The 18035-nt window shown below is 43.6% G+C and overlaps 2 long non-coding RNA genes and 1 pseudogene across 3 annotated transcripts; 2 read left to right on the forward strand and 1 right to left on the reverse strand.

The window, feature by feature from the left end:
• Nucleotides 1-6654: 6654 nt before the first annotated feature.
• On the forward strand, nt 6655-7130 carry LOC119339052 (annotated as a pseudogene).
• A 629-nt stretch (nt 7131-7759) lies between these two features.
• On the forward strand, nt 7760-12423 carry LOC119338208. Its single transcript, XR_005163837.1, has 6 exons — nt 7760-8762; nt 8873-8982; nt 9494-9535; nt 10293-10347; nt 11010-11362; nt 11581-12423. It is a non-coding gene; the product is annotated as an uncharacterized LOC119338208 (long non-coding RNA).
• Nucleotides 12424-14275: 1852 nt separating this feature from the next.
• LOC119338207 lies at nt 14276-15927 on the reverse strand. Of its 2 annotated transcripts, none has more exons than XR_005163836.1 (3): nt 14891-15927; nt 14698-14804; nt 14276-14601 (listed from the first exon to the last, which is right to left on the reverse strand). It is a non-coding gene; the product is annotated as an uncharacterized LOC119338207 (long non-coding RNA). The 2 variants fall into 2 exon arrangements; XR_005163835.1 differs by having other exon boundaries at nt 14276-14609.
• Between the last annotated feature and the right edge of the window lie 2108 nt (nt 15928-18035).

Genomic DNA, 18035 nt, shown 5'->3' on the forward strand with positions numbered 1-18035 from the left:
ATGGCACGATCTTGATGTATCCCGAGCTTTGCTATTGTAGTTGGATCTTATGATGTTTCTCCCACTCTACTCTCTTGTGATGAATTGAGTTTCCCCTTTGAAGTTATCTTATCGGATTGAGTCTTTTATGAGAACACTTGATGTATATCTTGGTGATCAACTTGCGGGTTTCGTGACATTGGGAACCTATGCATAGGGGTTGGCACACGTTCTTGACTCTCCGGTAGTAGCTTTGGGTACTCTTTAAAGTACTTTTATGTTGGTTGGATGAATCTGAGATTGTATGATGCATATCGTATAATCATGCCCACGGATACTTGAGGTGACAATGGAGTATCTAGGTGATATTAGGGTTTTGGTTGATTTGTGTCTTAAGGTGTTATTCTAGTACGAACTCTTTTATAGATCGATCCGAAAGAATAACTTTGAGGTGGTTTCGTACCCTACCATAATCTCTACGTTTGTTCTCCGCTATTAGTGGCTTTGGAGTGACTCTTTGTTGCATGTTGAGGGCTTGTTATATGATCTATTTATGTTATTATTGTTGAGAGAACTTGCACTAGTGAAAGTATGAACCCTAGGCCTTGTTTCCTATCATTGCAATACCGTTTACGCTCACTTTTACCACTTGTTACCTTGCTGTTTTTACAATTTCAGATTACAATTACCTATATCTGCTATCTATTTTGCACTTGTATCACCATCTCTTCGCCGAACTAGTGCACCTATACAATTTACCATTGTATTGGGTGTGTTGGGGACACAAGAGACTCTTTGTTATTTGGTTGCAGGGTTGTTTGAGAGAGACCATCTTCATCCTACGCCTCCTACGGATTGATAAACCTTAGGTCATCCACTTGAGGGAAATTTGCTACTGTCCTACAAACCTGTGCACTTGCTAGCCCAACAACGTCTACAAGAAGAAGGTTGTGTAGTAGACATCAAGCTCTTTTCTGGCGCCGTTGCCGGGGAGGCTAGCGCTTGAAGGTATATCTTTAGATCTTGCAATCGAATCTTTTTGTTTCTTGTTTTATCAGTAGTTTATTTTATAAAAGAAAACTACAAAAAAATGGAGTTGAGTTTGTCTCACATGCTTCGTCTTTTTAATATCTTTCGTGAGAATGATGGAAAGGAAAATTGTGCTCAAGTGCTAGAAGAAGAATTACATAGAATGCTTGGCATAAAATATGTGAATGATGAGCATGATTGCAATGTTCTTAGTATGAATTCCCTGAATACCCATGATGCTAATGATATGCAAAGCCACAAGCTTGGGGAAGCTATGTTTGATGGAGATGATATTTTGTGTACCCCAAGCTTTGATGAGCAAATTTACTATGATGAAAGCATGCCTCCTATCTATGATGATTATTGTGATGACACGTATGCTTTAAAGAATAATGATAACCATGAAACGTGTCATCTTGATCTTAATTTTCAATCACATGATAGTTATTTTTGTTGAGTTTGCTCCCACTACTATTCATGAGAAGAAATTTGCTTACGTTGAGAGTAGTAAATTTTCTATGCTTGTAGATCATGAAAAGAATGCTTTAGGTGCTGGTTATATTGTTGAATTCATTCATGATGCTAATGAAAATTATTATGAGAGAGGAACATATGCTTTTAGGAATTGCAATAATATCAAGTTTCCTCTCTATGTGCTTAAAGTTTTGAAGCTATGCTTGTTTTATCTTCCTATGCTAATTGATTATTGTTCCCATAAGTTATTTGCTAACAAAATCCCTATGCATAGAAAGTGGGTTAGACTTAAATGTGCTAGTCATATGCTTCATGATGCTCCCTTTATGTTTCAATTCTTATCTTTTATGTGAGCATCATTGCCATCATCATGCCTAGCTAAAAAGGCATTAAAGAAAAACGCTTGTTGGGAGACAACCCAATATTTATCCTTACTGTTTTTGTGTGTCCACATGATTATGCTACTGTAGTAATCATGTTTTATAGCTTTTGTTTCAATAAAGTGCCAAGTAGAGCCTTTGGGAAGACTTGGGTGAAGTCTTTATGATCTTGCTGTAAAAAACAGAAACTTTAACGTTCACGAGAATAGCTGCCTTTTTTACTAGAGAGTGCTTTTAGGTTGATTCTTTTTGCAGATAATTAATAGACAAATTCCTCAAGTCCAGCAATTTATTTCAGAATTTTTGGGGTTCCAGAAGTATACATTTGATATAGATTACTACAGACTGTTCTGTTTTTGACAGATTCTGTTTTCATTGTGTTGTTTGCTTATTTTGATGCATCTATGGCTAGTATTAAGTGGTATGAACCATAGAGATGTTAGAATACAATAGATATTACAATGAGTTCATTACAGTACCTAAGTGGTGGTTTTATTTTCTTATACTAACGGAGCTTACGAGTTGTGTTTTGAGTTTTGTGTGGTTGAAGTTTTCAAGTTTTGGGTAAAAATTCGATGGACTATGGAATAAGGAGTGGCAAGAGACTAAGCTTGGGGATGCCCAAGGCACCCCAAGATAATATTCAAGGACAACCAAGAGCCTAAGCTTGGGGATGCCCCGGAAAGCATCCCCTCTTTCGTCCTCATTCATCGGTAACTTTACTTGAAGCTATATTTTTATTCGCCACATGATATGTGTTTTGCTTGGAGCGTCATTTTATCTTGCTAGTTTTTGCTTGCTGTTAGTTAGAATAATGTTTTGCATCTTTAGTTTCAATAAAAAAGTCAAGGATAGCCTTTGCCATGCTTATTTTGCTAGTATACATGTTGCTGTTTGAAAACAGAAAGTTTACCGCTGTTGCAGAAATTCCCTAGAAAAGTCAGAGGATGGTATAACGTTTAATATTTTTGCATATTGAGCTCTGATAAATTTATTACAGTGGGAATTTTAGTTCATAATTTTTGGAGTCAGGGAAGTATTGATACTCTTGCATTCTTTACAGACTGTACTGTTTTGACAGATTGCTATTATAGTTGCATTGTTTGCATATGTTTGCTTGTTTAATGATTTTATTTGATGATAGGAGTATTAAATATGCAGAGAAATTTATTATTAAATGTTGAATAATAATGTTAGTGATTTGTTACAGTAGAAGATGTTATGGTTTTGCATTGGTTTATACTAACCTATCTCACGAGTTCTTGTTGAGTTTGTTGTGAATGAAACTTTTGATAAAAAGAAGAGAAATCATGATATGAGAGGAATTAAGGAGACACAAAAGTTCAAGCTTGGGGATGCTCAAGGCACCCCAAGATAATATTTCAAGAAGTCTCAAGCATCTAAGCTTGGGGATGCCCCGGTAGGCATCCCACCTTTCTTCTTCAACAACATCAATTAGTATCGGTTGAGCCTACGTTTTTGCTTCTTCACATGAGTTGTGCTATCCTTGCATTGTCATTTATTTTGTTTTGCTTGCTGAATAAGATACCAAGATCTGAAATTCTTTAACGAGAGAGAGCCACACACAAATTGGAATTTGCTAGAATACTCTTTGTGCTTCACTTATATCTTTTGAGCATGATAATTTTTACTCTAGTACTTCACTTAGATCTTTTAGAGCACGGTGGTTGATTTGTTTTAAAGAAACTATTGATCTCTCATGCTTCACTTAGATTATTTTGAGAGTTGTTAATAGCATGGTAATTTGCTTAAAGATAATATACTTGGTATTTAATATATGTGAAAGTTTCTTTTGAGTGCGTTGAATACTAAGATAAGTTTGATGCTTGATAATTGTTTTGAGATATGGAGGTGATAATATCAAAGCAATGCTAGTTGGGGTGATTATGAATTTAAAGAATGCTTGTGTTGAAGTTTGTGATTCCCATAGCATGCACGTATGGTGAACCGCTTTATGATGAAGTCGGAGCATAATTTTATTTATTGATTGTCTTCCTTATGAATGGAAGTCGGGGACGAGCGATGGTCTTTTCCTACCAATCTATCCCCCTAGGAGTATGCGTTTAGTGCTTTAGTTTTTGATGACTTCTAAATTTTTGCAACAAGTGCATGAGTTCTTTTGATTAATGTTGAGTCCATGGATTATACGCACTCTCACCCTTCCACCATTGCTAGCCTCTCTAATACCGTGCACTTTTCGCCGGTATCATACACCCACCATATACCTTCCTCAAAACAGCCACCATACCTACCTATCATGGCATTTCCATAGCCATTCCGAGATATATTGCCATGCAACTTTCCATCGTTCCCTTCATATGACACACATTACTTTTGTCATATTGCTTTTTGCATGAACATATAATTGACATTGTATTTGTGGCAAGGCCACCTTCATAATTTTCATACATGTCGCTCTTGATTCATTGCATATCCCGGTACACCGCCGGAGGCATTCATATAGAGTCATATTTTGTTCTAAGTATTGAGTTGTAATTGTTGAGTTGTAAGAAAAATAAAAGTGTGATGATCATCATTATTAGAGCATTGTCCCAGTGAGGAAAGGATGATGGAGACTATGATTCCTCCATAAGTCAGGATGAGACTCCGGACGAAAAAAAAAGAGTGGCCAAAAAAAAGGGAAAGGCCAAATAAAAAAAATAGAAAAAAATTAGAAAAAAAGAGAGAAGGGACAATGCTACTATCCTTTTACCACACTTGTGCTTCAAAGTAGCACCATGATCTTCATGATAGAGAGTCTCATATGTTGTCACTTTCATATACTAGTGGGAATTTTTCATTATAGAACTTGGCTTGTATATTCCAATGATGGGATTCCTCAAAAGTGCCCTAGGTCTTCGTGAGTAAGCAAGTTGGATGCACACCCACTTAGTTTTTTTTGTTAAGCTTTCATATACTTATAGCTCTAGTGCATCCGTTGCATGGCAATCCCTACTCACTCACATTGATATCTATTAATGGGCATCTTCATAGCCCGTTGATACGCCTAGTCGATGTGAGACTATCTTCTCTTTTTTGTCTTCTCCACAACCACCATTCTATTCCACATATAGTGCTATGTCCATGGCTCACACTCATGTATTGCGTGAAAGTTGAAAAAGTTTGAGATTATTAAAGTATGAAACAATTACTTGGCTCGTCATTAGGGTTGTTTGAGAGAGACCATCTTCATTCTATGCCTCCTACGGATTTATAAACCTTAGGTCATCCACTTGAGGGAAATTTTCTACTGTCCTACAAACCTGTTCACTTGCAGGCCCAACAACGTCTACAAGAAGAAGGTTGTGTAGTAAACATCACACAACAAAAAAATGGCGCATGACAACGGGGGTAATGTGGGTATCACGATGAGTGGTGTGGGGACAAACCAACAGTGTGAACAAGCACGCACGACAAGCTTTGGTTCTGCAAACATCAACAAAATAGACAAAGGTAAAACATTTACCATGCTACCACATTTTTATACACAGACTTATTACCATCATACTTGAATTGCAACTACCACCTATGTTATTTACAACGACCACATTCAACATGAATCAGTTAACAATCACCAAAGCTTAATGCATACCAAAAATAGTTACCATGAAATTAGGTAGAATTACCACTCTTACTGCACAAGAATTATCTTTGCAATTTGTATTACAAAAGGAACTACATGCTTTCACTTTACAGCTACAAAAACATCTTAATGCATGCAAACTTTACCAGGCAACTGGAGTACAAGTTACCACTAGTTTTGGCGTGCAGAAATATAACACAAAATAACAACTTCAAAAACATTACAGGTGCTACATCTAGAAGCAACCCGATGGTCCGAGAGACAAGCAAAGAATCGACTACTAGCAGCATAGGGGGGAGAGAAAGCTTCTTTGATCATTCAGTCAGCGAGCCAGCGAGTCCAGAAACAGGAGGAGAGAATCTTGAACAGGGAGACAAAAACACCGAGGCATACTCCACACCGAAACCTCCTGATGAAACGATGAAGTTTGATGCTTTTGAGGAAGCTTATGGTCACTACAAGCAATATGCACTGAGAAATGGGTTTGGAATCTCTACTCCTAATGGACGACTTGGTGAATAGTTTGCGCGGTTTAATTTCGCTGATTTTTTTCGTCATCCTCCCACCTCCGATTTTTTTTCGTCATCCTCGCACCTCCGTTAACTCGCAACTAGTCCTGGCCATCTCAGGCCCGTCCCTGCCGGCCCACCCAGGCCCAGCCCTAAAATCCAGGGCCTAGGCCCGATGGGCTTGCTCGTGGGACGGGCTTGGGCCTAAGTTTTGAGCCCACCAGCAGGGCTTGGACGGGCTTGGGCTTGGCATACTGGCATTTTAAGGAAGAGGCCCGGCCCACGGCCCTAAGCCCTAAGGGCTTTTGAGGGCTTTTTACTATATGGGTCGGGCTTGGGCTTGAAAAGTAGGCCCGATGGTAGGGCCTGGGAGGGCCTGGGCCTCAGTTTTTTGCCATGGGCTTTTTTAGGCCCGGCCCATGGCCAGATATACTCGCAACCCTCCCGTGAAAAAAAACCGTGCAAAAAAAATCTGCCTCCCGATCCCACCTCCTGCCGACCGCCGCCCTCCCCAGCACCGCGCGCCGCCACGAACGCCGCGGCCATTGGCGGCTCCCCCCGCCCCTGCTACTCTTCTCCTCTCGCTCCTCTCCTCTCGCTCCCTAGAACTCCCAGAGTAGACACCGCCGCCCGCCCCTTCCAGCCCCCGCCCCCCAGCCCTAGCCGCAACCCCAACCCCATGGAGGTCGAGATCAAGCTCTGGCTCCCTGACGCGGCCGCACACCGGCGCCTCTCCTCCTAGGCTCCTACATCGCGCCCCTCCTGCTCCGCACTGACGCCCCCGCGCGGCCCCTCGCCGCCGCCACCGCCGCCCAGCGGGTCCGCCTCTACGGCACCGACGACCGCGACCCCTCCCGTGCCGTCCTCATGCTCAAGCGCCGCCCGTGCATCGATGCCGGCGTCAGCTGCGTTGAGGAGTTCGTGGAGCCCCTCGACCCCGCCCTCGCCCTCACCTACATCGACAACCCCGCCCGTCTCGGCGCGGTCGACTCCCCCTTCGTCCGGCTCGTCTCTGACGAGTACGGCGTCGGCGGGGACAAAGCGCCGTTTGTCTGCTTCGGCGGCTTCCGGAACACCCGCGGTGTGTATGAGCTCGAGGAGGGCGAGGAGCCGGGGCTCGTGCTAGAGCTCGGAGGGAGGGGCTCTGTGTCGTGAAGGTCGGCGAGGCAACGACCAAGTACGCGGCCGCAGAGGGCGTATTTGAGGCCACCCCAATCGCTGGTGGAGGAGGCTGCCGTCCATGTCTTAGCACAGAGGTCAGGGATGTTCATCCCTTTATTTCTTGTATTTTTATTTGATTTTTTCAGGCATCGGACGACCTGATGCCGGTGATGAATGTTACTTGTGCTGTGGTTCTGAGGGGAGCCGTCCCTGCCGCCGCTCCCGTTACTTGGTCTTCCTTCTTCGTTACTTTTAGGTTTGCCCTTCTTCTTTCCTCCTTTAATTTCTTGAGGCTATGTTCGGTTATCCCCACCCCCGTCGGGATAGGGTCGAAACCCCGCCGATCCCCGTGGGTTTCTCCCCGGCTGGGGTCGGATCCCGGTCTGGCTTATAACAGCCTTCGGTTAGACCTGGCCGGGATTAGTTCCCTCCCAAACCCCGTAGAAATCGTCGGGAAACGACCCACGCGTCACACCTCGTGGAAGCAAACCTCGTCTCTCTGTCTCTCGCGAAACGGCACGCTCTCTCTCGCCCGACCTCTCTCGTGTCGTGGCGGCGCCGGAGAGTGCAGCAGCAGTGCTATTGGATGAGACTGCGGCGGCGTGCTCCCTCCCCCCACCCTCCTCCCACCCACCTGTCCAACCGGCGGCACCGCATCTCGTTGCAGCGGCAAGCTCGACGGCGACCCGGACCTCACCTAACTGACGGCGGCGACGGCGAACGACGCCAAGGCTTCCAGATCTGGCGGACGGCGGCCCTCTCCTTCCGACTTCCGTCGGTCCCAGGACCCAGAGGTCCCTCCGCTTCCTCCGTCGGCCGTGCGGGTACGGCCCTGCCTTCCGGCTGTAGTTCGGCGTCCGCGGTGGCGCACTTCCGCTGCTCCGATTGTCCAGTTCGTAGTCTGGGCGCTAGAAGCCCCAAAAGATCCATCTACTGATCGTAATTTCATCTGCTGATCGTAATTTCATCTACTGATCTACAACTCTGTACAAGGTAATTTCTCTGCTTTTTTTTTAACAAACCACAGGTTTTTTTTAGCTTCTAATGGGCATGCTTCTGATTCCTACGTCTTGTAATTGCAATTGATTGCTTTCACTAATGAACAAGACCTGTATTACTCTTGTTGCGCTGCTCTGATTTTGTATACTGCTGTATACTTCGAAGTGTTTTTGCTGGTGGGTTTAACCGAACAGAGATTAGGTGAGAGGGATTAATCCCTCTAGCGGAATGATTCCACGTGGGGGTTGGGTGGCGACACCAAAACCCTGCAGGTATTAGATCCACTAGTGGATATAATCTCTTGGAACCGAACATAGCCTGAGCGGGTTGTTGTCTGTCAGCGCCTGTTACTCCGGTAGATGGTTTTATGTTGCAGAAAAGCAGGGTAATACTGGCCTCAAGCCATGGGTCGGTGCCGTCCAGCGGCGCCGTCGTGGACGGACGGTGCGGCTGATAAGTACACTGATAGTCCTCTTTGTCTTGCGGATGGAGAGAACCTGGCACTGCCGCCATGGCTCTTCCGTCTCAAGCCTCTCCCTCATGTTGCAGATTTGATTGGTTGGCTGTTCACTCCTAATTTGTGTTAAGCTGCTACTGCTGCTGCAGTGGCACATTATGGAACAAAGGGTGAGGAGGATGAGCTAGATAAGATTAAGTATTCCACATATACGGGTTTGTCTGATGCTACTTTGAACTACTACCCTTGATTAATCTATAATCGACCTTTTTTTTGCTAGACATGAATATATGTGATCCACAGTATGTTTGCTCAACATGTTCGCTCAAGCATGTTGATTAGAGGCTGCACTGACTTGCATTAGACGCGGACCAGCTGACTGTTGTTCATGTAAGAAATTTACTTCCTTCATGTGCCCCTCATGATTATTCTGCCTACAATAGACCTTAGATAATGCTATTCAACCTGAAGTGATGGTGGGTGACTTTGGAGATATTTCATAGCAATATGATGTACTGCTTCTCCTATAAATGATTTTGCAGCTGCTTGTGACCAAATCTTGTTGTTCAGTGATTTTGGAGATATATGATTGTCGCTTCTCCTATAAATGATAACTTGTGATAATTCTAATTTTCTTAAATGCTATTGTAGTACATCAATGGAGTATAAAGAGTTTGTTTTCCCATTGAGAACTTGTTGAAACCAAAATGTATCTCAGTATGAGGAACAAAATATGCAGGTTTGATTTCTGTTGTATGTTGCTCACGAATCTGATCTGACTCATTTTCCAGAAAATTTTAGGATGGCCGCATGCTTATCCGATGTTTCTTTACTTCCTGTAAATCTTTTTAGTACCATTGGTGATTCAAGTTGTCTTGACTTCATGTATTTACATTTTCAGAATAAGCTGATTAATGTTGCATTTGAGCAGGCATTATTTGAGGTTAGATGAGAACCATTTTATCTTATTTTGCATAGCTTATCTTTTTTTTGTATCTTTATTTGTCAATTGAATAGCATGATCTATATTGTTCCTCACATCCACTTAGGTATATCATGGCAGATACTGTACATGAGCCAAAATTACAAAGGTCAAACTATTTTTATCACACCTCGCAAACCTATGAACGTTAGAAACAAAACGGCGTGGCAAAGCGCGCGTATACTACTAGATTCATGCTACACCACATGTTCGGAAATTACTATCCATCAGTTAGGAGGGCAACATTTGTATGGGGTGGTTATGCTAGACCATCACGACCTCCATAGCCACAAACGAAATGGTTTGCAAATGAATTTTCACAGCTACCAAGTTGTGACATTTGACTCTCACACTTATATACCTCCTTAACAGTGCAAATATCTTTGTATGGGTTTTGTTTTCGACAGGTTGCACTTCTTAAAGTTTTTGTGCTGCTGCACATGTTATGTCTCCCATATGGTTTATCTTTACTGGCATCCTATTGAATGTTGGGTTTTGATGGAAGAATGTGGGGGATCGGAACTTAGAGGTGAAATATTTTGTGATAATTATTACTTTTTTAAGAAATATTGTCATATTTGAAGCTCTATTGCTTCTTAAACCTAATCATAGCTTTGTGCATGTTGAAGTTCCAGTCTTATTGGTAGTTCCAATGCAGCGACCTTGCTATGTAAATTCAAAGAAGTTACTACCTAATAATTCTCTCTTGCTATTCCAGCTACCAGAGAAGTTTAAAGAATGCTAAAAGGAATACACTCTAAACCCGGGGAGAAGTAAGCAGCCAATCATCTCATCAATGTATTTTTTCTTGGTTGCATTTGGTTTGGCAGACCTAAAATAATCACGGTTACTCACTAGGTTTTTGCAGACTGCACCTATATATAATGTGGTAGATGCTACAATAGAGTTATATTCCCTCCCGGGTTATGTGTCAGACAGCTAGAGTAGTAATGTTGCAAGTGGACATCTGTATTGGAACCATTACCAGTTATTGGTATTCAAATACATGATTTCTACTGCAAATATTTATGCGAATGCTTCCTTATCATGTTTTCTAAGCTCAAAAACCTCAATTTCTTCCATTTAAATTTTCTCACCCATAATGGACCTTTATGAAAGGAGGCAATTTGTCTATCTCCATTGCACATGAAGCGTCTATAATGTTGTTACGTTTTTGTGTGTATGGAGATACTAAAAGGACCAGAATTGTTGGTAATATTGCTGCACAAATGTTTTGCAATTTCCTAAATCACTGTCAAGTTTTTGTTTCCTAACTCCACATTTATCTAGAAATCACTTGATTAAATGTATTACAGTGTCAAAAATAACAAGTCCAAATTTTGTTCTAATCTATGTGATGACATGTTTGATTTGTAGGGCATGGAGAGTGCTTGTGGAAATTGTTCAGTTAGCTGATGACATGTTTGATTTGCAGGGCTTATGTTGCACGAAGAAACAAGAAACATGTTTGATTTGCAGGGTGATTCTGCACTAATTATTCAGTTTGTTGTCTTTCCAATCCAGAAGAACTAAGTGCTTGATTTGGATAAGCCATGGTGACACCAGCTCCCAGCCATAGTGATTTGTAATTTGACAGAACTTATCCCTGGTTGCGTAATGGAGAAATCAGGGATGCCTAAGATCAGTGATGAGGCGGAGGCATGCGCTTGTCCTCTCAGCCCTTGTTTTGATGCCATGGTGCCTTTCACTTCCGTCCGCCTCTAGCTGGCGCTGGATGCACCTATCCCTTTCCGCACCGCATCCATGTTGCGGTACAACACCACTAATGTGAGAACTGCTGAGTTAATTTTTGCTTTTATTCTTGAAGTCATCTTTGCTCCCTAATTCTAAGCATGACTCTATTTGTTTGAATTATGCTTGCTACTTCATGTACTGCCAGCAGTATTCTTCTTCTTTTCCTTCACGAAAGTGGTTTCATGAACTCATAAGTGCTACACTTCGGTGGCCATGATATTTCCATGTGGCATCATGTCTTTTTCTTTCAGATCTCACGAAATTGTTGGACCAGTTCTAAACTTGATTAGTGGTCGAAGACAAAAAACTTTTGTCTCATGTTCATAACCTTGGAGGAGGGAAACATCAAAAGTTCATTAGTGCAGGACTGTGCCGGGTAGCATGTGAGGCCCCAACCGACACGGTCGTGCACCAAAGGCCCAGTACACATAGACGCTACCTCCTGGACTGTGGCCGCTGCGTCTCCTAGGACTATTTAGGTAACCTTTTCTAAAATAAAGGCAAATTGAATTTTCTTCCAATCCCACATGAATGTCAGTAATAAGTAAGCTACTGGTAATGCAAATCTTCAGTGTCCAGTTTTTTTGGTAATGGAACATTTAGACCTACATATTAGATTCCAGGAGAACATGATGCGAGCAGCACTTGCACAAGCATGTGTGGTTAGATATTTGTTCAAAGGAATCATTACAAGAAAATGTGAAAGAAGAAGGTTTGGGAAGGATATGAAAGGAAGCATTGATATTCACGATGGAGTGCTGGTTATAGGATGACAGCCGACTAGAGGATGAGGGTCGCTTTCTTTCTGTTGATTAAAGATCTGGTGGATTCTCCCGATGCCAACTATTCTATTATTGGTATGTGACCTGCACATGCTATGGTTAGATGCACTTCTAATTTTCTCTCATGCGTATACAGATTTTATTTATCGATTTACCACTAATTTCCACTACAGCCTGAGTATTGATCTCATGCATGCTTATACATAATTACTATTGATTTACAGCCATTTGTGATTACCTTGCACTGTAATACAACAACAACAAAGCCTTTAGTCCCAAACAAGTTGGGGTAGGCTATTACTTTGCACTGTAATGAGGACGATATATCTTGATGATGATCTCATTATTTGACATGAAATTGGCATATATGAGATGGTCTATGTGAGACTTGCGGAGACTGATGTATGATTATTTCATTTCATTTTGATTTCCAGAAAGTGTTCTTGCAACAATATGATAGCCTATGACTCTATTTTACCTTTTCTTATGAAAAAATGTTCTAAATTAGTTCATAATTTCATATGTGTTATTTTTTAAAATATCATATGTGTTTTCAGTATTAGTTTGGTTTTTCTAAATGTAACAACAACTAGAAAATGGTGTAAACGGTAAATGACGACGGCCCGTTCAGAGAAGATAGTTACTATATAGCTTACATGTACGGTGGTGCCTCCCTTGAGTTGGAGAATATTTAGGTTCATCAACTTGCAGCTATAGCAATGACCAACACAATTTCTCCTACGAAATTTCCATTCTTCCCCTGTTCTGTTGGTTGCTGGTGTAGATTTTCTTCTTATATAAGATAAGACATAGATTTTTTTGCTACAAGCAAATTAGATTGGTCATGAAAACATGTTATTTCAGCAGCAGTTATTCTTTCAACTGATATCATCTTTGCTTACTGGGAGCTAGCTATCCCCGACAATAGATTTATGCTTCAGTTATATTCGACCAGTAATATGACGTAATGGTTTTGTTCTCTCCTTGCATTTGCCTCTGCTTTCTTGATTCTGTCCTTAAATGATGACTAGATATGCCCGTTGATAAAGTTATCTGATGTACATGAGGATCATGAAGTTATATGTTCCTCATGATTGGTGTTGACTAGCTACAGAACCTGGGCACTACTCAGTAGTCAGTACACCAACCACTTCAACGATGCAACAGATGCACCAACATCCCACTGTGCAGAACACATTTGTGTAGTCACTTTTTATATTACAACAAGGTTTACTCAGACACTACACGTATGGCTTCAAACCTGGGCTGAATTTGTGTTGGCCTGAAGGAATGCAAAAAATACTACTTTGGCATATTGATTGGTTGGTAAGCATTGTATTTGAGTTTCGCACAATCAGTAGCATGTTTAGCATAACATTTTTGGTATCTAGGAACACTATTGTAGGGATCCTTGTTCAGTGTTGTTCGTTTACACAAGAATTTGTGGAACAAAATTATTTGTCAGGCCCCTTGCAGCCTACATGGTCGGGACATGCGCTGGCAGGACGGATAGATGCTGTTTTGGTGCCAGTGGCGAGCTGCCGGGGTCGCGGTTCCTCGGCCAGGATGAGATGGGCATCTTAGTGCTGGCTCGGAGGAGAAAGACGAAGGTTGGCCCAGCTAACGATGGCCTGGCAAACGAACTGATTTGTCTAGGTAAAGGTTCTCACTGCCTTTCTTTTCCTACCGTGTCTTCTTCTTTCCCATGTAGGTCACATGTCTAGATTGCTTGCTAGATCTTGCTAACTCAACCACTTGATGTTAACTTTGTATGTGTCTGCCTAGATTGCTTACTAGACCTTACTAACTGGCCATTTGATGGTAAACTGAAGTACAATCAGGCTTCAGTTGTGTGGTCGAATAACTGATTTTTTCCTACTCCTAATAGGGCAGTGACTTCACTGCGTTAGGCTGGATGGTCTGATATTTATGCACAAACCGTTCAATAATTGTCCCTAAAAAACAGCAACTAAAAACATGAATTATACAGTAGTTCTCAAATTATGTTTCCGATAAGATCACCCGTTATATACATAATTTGATAAAGCTCCAATTTACCTAAAGAATAAAAGGCCTATGATGAAAGCATAGCATCCAGGAAAAAATACAACTAGATTATGAGACAATTTCATATGGGGGAATGAAAATTTAGAGAGCTTAAAGATTAAGTTGCTTCCTAAACTTTGCCCTTCACAATGGTAGAAAACTAAGTTCGGTTCTTACTGGTTTCTTACTGCATGAAAGTGAAAAAAACTGTTGAGAATGATTAGATGACAATGAAACCTATAGCAAGCAATGCATTAGATGACAATGATGGTTAGTGGACATCAAAACTGTTGAGAATCATTATTGTAACAAACATGCCAAGAGCTTACATTGACATCACCATCCCCATCCCTCTTCCTTTTATCTCTTTTTTCAGGTGTCAACCAGTTTGCCATCTGGCGAAAGACAGGTCCAGGGGGAGACTCCAGTATCCAAGAATTCTGCCTATGCACCTTAAAGAAGTTATTCATAAGTTCCAGGTGAACTACACTAATGGTAAGAAAGTGAAAAAAACAAGTGGTCAGGCATGTAGTAACATACAGGCACGCAATGGCAGAGATGGCGCACCCAGAGATGTGAATCACATGGGTACATCATCGAGAATGGTGAGAAGTCTGTGAACTTTTTTGTCCTCCAGGTAGCACATCCTTCACAAACAATGTTTTTTATAGATGAGCATAAGAAGCATGAGCTGTAGCTTCACCACAGCCTATCAATAAAATCATTTCAGTACCTTTAAAGAGTCGGCATAGAACTCGCCCCGAGCATGTCCTGAACCATCCCCCTGAACCGAACGAGGCTGTTGGGTTTGATCAGTCCGAGATATGACGCATCCAATACTGGTGCTTGGCCAATTTGTAGTACTTCTTCGTGTACAAGACTCCCACTGCACAGACATGAGAATAAATTCCGTAAAATCATTCAGTCCATCAGAAGGAGCATCATTCTGAGACACACCAAAATTTCAAATTCGATCAAGGAATTCAGTAAGACACTCAGTTATTGTAATACCAAGTACAATTCTTTAAGATTACAGCATCGCTTGAACTAGATTCTTGGGCTAGGATGTCATACTGTGTATATGCTCGAACTGGTAGCAGATAATGCATGTAAACCAGAAAAATCTTCACATTTAGCAGACCAAATGCGCAAGAGCAAATGTACTTCCCCGTCACCAACATGAATCAGAACGAAACCCTTATAGTTACAGAGGGGGGATGGGATTGGGAGGGGACACTCATCGGTCACCGCTGCAGCGCCTCGAGTTACTTGTCGTGCTCGTGCTCGGTCCAGCTTTCCCTGGAGGCTACTCCGCCGCTGCCTGGGATGTCCCCGCTATGGAGATGGACGGCGCGTCTCGGCTGAAGTAGAAGACCGGGCCTGACGACCAGGGGGCCATCCCTCCAACTCGTCGAGCCACACCTCGTGCCTGAGGTCATCTCGCCCAAATCCGGACGGGCCAGCTATGTGGACTTCTGCGAACGGATAACGATGAGGCCTTCTGCGCCTCCCGGTCGGATCTCGCTGCTCGCCGTGCCAGATGTGTTGGCAACGCCGTGGCGGGGAGTGGACGGGATGAGCGACGCCATGGGGGATGGGAGGCGGCGGTGAGAGAAGGGTGTGGGTTGATTGACACGCCATGGAGGGGAGGCAGCTGGGAGTAGCCATGAGGGGAGATATGGCGGCGGCCCGCCGTGGCGGGGAGATAAGGAGAGATGGCAGCGCCGCCGCCTTGCAGGGAGAGAGTGAAGGCTTGTGTCGTGACCGTGCAGTGAGAGAGTGATATTTTTTTCCAAGATAATAAGAAGAAAAGGAGCGTGTTTTTTTAACGCGGTCCTTAGGTCCGATTCATTAAAAAGGTCAAAGAGAATTACTTGCTTAATTAACAAAAAAGGATTAAAAACGTCACATATCACACCCACAAAAACAAGCCGCATGAGGCGACCCGGCAACTCGCACAAGAACATACAAGAAAAAGGTGTTGTCGAGGTTGCAGCTCAACATCACCGTCATCACCCCTCCCTGAGGGTGACTCCAACTCCACAATTGACGACCACCAAAGAAGCCCTCACTGCAAACAAGCGTCAAGGCTTGCGGCGGTTGATGCCAAACAGTCACCCACCTGCGCCGGCGACCAAGCAGCTCTGACTCTGTCGACGAGCATTGTGGGAGAAAAGCGTTGGGTTTGCGTCGAGCCAGCCACAAAGCCGACCACCTGTCTCGTGTCATCGTCACCGCAATGGCCCCTCCTCAGCAGCTCCGACTTTAGGAAGACAAAGCAAGGCACGGCGACCCCTCGAACACGCCGGAAGAGACAAACTACCAACACCATCAGCAAGCCATCTCTGCCCGAAGCCGCCATCATTGCCACAGAAAAGAAGCCTCGCAAATCAAAAACATTGTTGAACGGGCACCTGCCGACCGTAATGGCGAACGTCCAGCCCATGGAGCGCACAAACGGGATCCAAAGTTCTTCCAGGCGATGGCCCAAAGAGGGAAGCGGTGATGCCGACATCGTCGTCCGACCTGACCAGGCCTTAGGCTTTTGCCCGATGAACTGGATCCAACGGTGCGCAAAGGGTGGAATCCACAGTAGCGTCTCCAAGGACATGAAACGACGTCCATAGACGCCGACGCCGTCAGCCAGCAAGAGCCCGACAAGCTTTCGCCCGGAGCACCACCCAAACCCACACCCCCACGCACAGCACCTCCGCTGGACCACACACCTCACATGGAGCCACCACACCCTGACCATTTAGGAGCTACCACAATCCTCGCCGCCAGTCGGAAAGAACTAGCGAGCTAGATCCGCCCGAGGACGGACCGTTTTGGCAGTCTCCCGAGCCAAGACGCCGAAGAAAACTGAAGGCGACGCGATGCACAATACCAGAGAGCCAGGAGGGTGGGCTGCCACACAATCGCACCAAGCGGGCGAGCCGCCAACAGAAGCAGCGGTCACCACTGATGCAAACCTAGCAGAGCTTCAACCCAAGCCCCCAGCCACCGGAATCGCGTCGCAGGGACGGGCAAATGTGCAGCCAAAGCTCATGCCACACATATTGGGAAGGGCCGACGCCTCCCCTGCCATGAACAGCACCAATGCGCGAGATGAATCACTGCCACCGCATCGTAACCACTACAAGCAGGCGTGCAATGCACCGCCGCCACGCCGTAGAGTGCCCCCATCACTAGCCTAGGCCTGCTGCCCCGGCAGACATGCTCCGCCGTGCAAGGACGATCGGCGATCCCCATCCCCTGTGGAAATGGGGTTCGCCGCCACTGCGACATGGTCTGGCGGTAGCGGTCAAGGGAGGAGCCAGCGAGGGGAAGGGACGACGGCACAGCTAGGTTTCCCTCGAGCCGCCAGAGCTAGGCAATGCGTGGGTCGGGGGAAATTGCTAAGGAAAAAAATGAATGTCGAGAAATGTGCGTTTGGTTTTTTGGAATAAAGGTATAGTTGTTTTTATTGTGTGTATGTGTAAGGGAAAAGTGGTTGTTTGCTGTGAGAGTTGCCACATACTTTTTTATTTAATGAAAATATCACATGCCCCAAGTAATTTCTTGAGAATAATCACCAACAAGTGATCTCAATGTTACATACTGGTCCGTGTAAAATAGATTCATAAATCAAATGCAAACTGATGGGTAAACACTTGTCAATCTCAAAAATTAAGTTTATATATTCATCAACACAAACTTATTATGTTACATGAACTCTTGAGAAAGCAAAATTGATAAAAAAAATCTTTATTAGTCCACTCCTACATGTAGGCTTGTTAATCGTGTGGATGATATACTAAAGCAATTTTTTGATTTCTTTTGATGATATACTAAACCCTAAACCCTACAATAGGTAGGCCTAACCCTAAACCCTACAA

This window comes from Triticum dicoccoides, chromosome 7B (assembly GCF_002162155.2).
Source record: "Triticum dicoccoides isolate Atlit2015 ecotype Zavitan chromosome 7B, WEW_v2.0, whole genome shotgun sequence".
Taxonomy (NCBI): Eukaryota; Viridiplantae; Streptophyta; class Magnoliopsida; order Poales; family Poaceae; genus Triticum; species Triticum dicoccoides.